Source organism: Saccopteryx leptura, chromosome 5, assembly GCF_036850995.1.
Source record: "Saccopteryx leptura isolate mSacLep1 chromosome 5, mSacLep1_pri_phased_curated, whole genome shotgun sequence".
In the NCBI taxonomy this organism is placed as follows: Eukaryota; Metazoa; Chordata; class Mammalia; order Chiroptera; family Emballonuridae; genus Saccopteryx; species Saccopteryx leptura.
The window spans coordinates 120,342,984-120,346,781 of NC_089507.1; positions in this window are offsets into that span (position 1 = coordinate 120,342,984).

Below are 3,798 nucleotides of genomic sequence, written 5' to 3' on the forward strand. Positions count from 1 at the left end.
TCAAAGTGGGTAAAATTTTATATATTTATAGTTATTTAATATAAAATTACTTTAATATAAATTTAACTGGAAATAATCTAAATGCCCAATGATAGAGAAATGGTTAAATTCTAGTACATGCAATACTATATAATTATTTAAAAGAATGAAGTATACTTTACATATGACATAAAAATATCAATGAAAAGTAGGGGGATAGCTTGTTAAAAATCCATTTATGTATGTGTATGTATAACACCTAGAAGAATACATGAATATCAAACTGTTGAACTGTGTTACCAGGAAGATTCAAATATTTTGTATATACCTCTGAATAATTTGAAAATTTTCAATAAGAAAGTTTTCACTTTCTATAAAAATAAATTTGTTGAAATACTTGATAAAAAGTAATTTTTCTGATTTTAAAAAGAAATTTAAAATAAAAAGAATCTAATATACCTATCCAAAACGAATTACTAAAGATAAGGATATGGACAGTGCCCTACCTAAGGCTATATCAAATTTCAGTGTTCCTTTCAGATTTATGTATCAGCAATGTCACATTTTGTCAGGTATCTGTTATTGTAAGCACTTCACACCTAACGTTAGAGAAAAAAAGTCTAATTCAATAAAATCAGACACATTTGAAGCCTTTGAGAGTATTTTGCTATTTCATTGAATTAATAAACAAATTTTTTTAATTAACAAAATAGATGTTTATATCCATTTTGCTCATGTATCAGTTTCTTTCAATGATCTCAGAAGCTCCACGAGGGTTTTATAGAAAGTTTACTGTTAGCACTACACTGAGAATAATATCCTCACTCCTTCCAAAATTTGCTGTCCTCCTTTCCCATGTCTGTCCCCCTGTTATGAAGAGGTGGATGGGCAGGCACTCCGAAGACTTCAGGACCCGGGCAATGGAGAAGAGAAAGAGGAGAACAAAGTGGTCTCCCCTGTGATCATGGAGAGAGCAATTAATCCATTCAGCAATAATGAAAATAACCGTGGGAGTCTCTGTTTCATTCATTCAAAAAACAAAACAAACAAACAAAAAAACCCAACAAACAAAACACAACTCTGTGATTTTTATCAATGCCACTTTGATTTGTCTGAAGTGTCGTTTTCCTCCCAACGTTCCAGAACACGTACAGCCTGCCCTTGCGAAACAGCTGCTCCCTCCACCCTGGGGGCCATCAATAGACTGAGAAGCCTGGATCTGCCGGGAAAACCTCCACACTATAGGACCTCCCAGGACAGTGTGTCTACAAGGGCCACTTTTATAAGCACTTTCACCTCCCAGGCCGGAACCACTTCTTCTTTTCCTGAAAGAGAGGCCCCACGCGGTGAAGTAACTGTACCTCTCCCATTTGGAACTGCTTGCAGAGCGATGGGAGGTGAGTGCTTTTACGGGAGAGGTGGTCAGTGAATGAAGACGTGGGCGTCTTTTGAGCTATTTTGGTAATAAAGAAGGAGTTTTCCAAAGTGAGAAAATTAGGTAGAGGTGGCTGGGGGTGGGGGGAGATTTAACTTCCTCCTTTGCTTAGTACTTTTCCCCTTTCTTCTTTTTACCACTTGAGTACTACCCTCCTTCCCAGCGTGCTCTGAGGAAGTGATGCTCATCAACAACACAGTCTTGTTATTCCCTTGCCTCCGTGAAAGCAACCATGGCTCCCCTGGCCAAACGGGGGACGCTTGAGCTGCCGAGTCTCGGAGGGTCGCTCCCCACCCCGCCGAGGCAGTGATTTAAGGAAGCCGAGGCCTCTCCGCGGCCCCAGTGACGACAGGTTTCCAAATGGCATATCTTGCGGACAGTTTGTGAAAACTATCCTGAGCAGCTTACGAGTTTCTTCCACGTTTAAAAGGGCCTGTTAGCAGCACTGAGCCATATGAAAAAAAATTATACTCCAGAGGGATTTCCCCCCCTCCGTGATGTGATTAACATCTGAAACGACTCAAATTATGCTCCAGTGAAGAAAACTGAAGAAAGGCTCTCTTGGATATTAGAAGAATCTACTTGTTTTGTCATCTGCACTTTTATTTTCAGAAGTTCGTTCATTCCAGGCCTGATTCTGCAGGATTCTGCAAGGCTGCCTTTTTTTTTTTTTAAGGTTGCATACTTTGATGTTAGCATCCATCTTGGTGCTGGATAGTCACAAGTTTCAAAGTACTATATTTCTGTATTTTGAAAGCAGTTCAGTTCCTGCTGCTAATTGTAGAGACACAGGAGCTTGTATGTCACCCCTGTGGCGGTGCAAGCCTCTGACAGGGTTGGGACACTCAGAGGTTTGCTGGTGCTTTTTCTGCCGGGTTTCATCATCTGAATCTAGCAGTTTAGCTTTTTCTTTTCTATCTCTCTTTTTAGAAAACATTTTTCCCCTTTTCTTTGATCTCTGTATGCTCTTACATGGATTTTGACTTAATAGTCACCTAAACAAAAAGGAAGCTACTTAACATAACAAAAAGATCCCTGGTGGGATAGTTCCGCTGAGCACCCTCCCAAGTGCGGAGATTGTGGGTTCCATCCCTGGGTCAGGGCACATACAGGAACAGCTTGATGTTCTTCTCTCTTCCTCTCCCTTCCTCTCTCACAAAAATCAATAAATCAACATTAAAAGAAAAAAAACTAACAAAAAGAGGCAGCAAGACATAAAGTAGAAAAATCTTCATGTTGAAGTCAGGCAGACCCTACTGTCAGATCCTATGACTTGAAGAAGCTGCCAATCCCTCTGAGTTACCTCAGTTTCCTCATCCATACTATGGGGTTAATCATAATTCTGAGGCAGGGTATCTAAGATTGGATTACATGGAGACCTTCAAAAACAAAATAATACAAAACAAAACAGAGCCCTAGTGTTGACTCAAAATCTCAAATGTTTTCTAATTTGATGTTACTGAGCCGTGCACAGATATAAAACTAGGCATGAATTCTTTATGCTTATACTTTTTATACCAATTGTATTAGTCGGCTACTACTAAAATAATGCTATATAGCTGATAAGCCCAACAATCTCAGTAACTTATAAATGAAGTATTTCTTTTTTTATTCATGGTGGGGTTGGTTGATCTCAGCTGGGTTAAGTGAGGTTTAGCCCAGGTTACAAGTAGATTCAGTCTGTTCCCTGGGCTTTGTTCCTGGATTAAAAACTACATGGGAAATGGGTTTTTGGTTTGGTTGTTTTTTGTTTTGGGGGATTTGGGGAGCGTTATTTTAAATGATGTATCACAGGGCTTCAAAGGCCAAACCAAATCCTGCACATGTTTATTTAAAGCCTCATCTTGTATTGTGGTCATTAACATTCCAGTTAAGTCCATCCTCCATGGGGCAGTGAAATACACTCTGTTCCTCTATTGGAGGTTATGCAAAGTCCATAGCAACAAGCAGGGGAATGAAGAACTGAGAACAACCATTCAGCACAGTCTCCCTCACAGAAATTATTCACTTTGATCCCTTAGTGATCCCCATGGCCCCTTAAATTATGACAAAGCCTCATCCAGACATGGCATCCGACTCAAAGTTCAGGATCTGTGCTCTACCTAGTTAGTGGCCAGATATGGCTCCTCTTGATCCAGACATAAGTAGACAAAAAGACAAAGAATCTGTCCACCTAAAGGCGAACATACAATCATGACTCAGAGACAAAGAATTACAATATGTTGTATAGTGGTCACTGGTCTACAGGAACTCGGAAACCCTGCTATGAACACATTGACCAGTTCCTCCCAGGATCTGGAGCATTCTTTCACAGAGCCCTGGCTCTGCTCCCTGGGAGTACTGCCCCAGTACAGTGTTGTCTGTGGTCCCACTCTGTCTCAGGT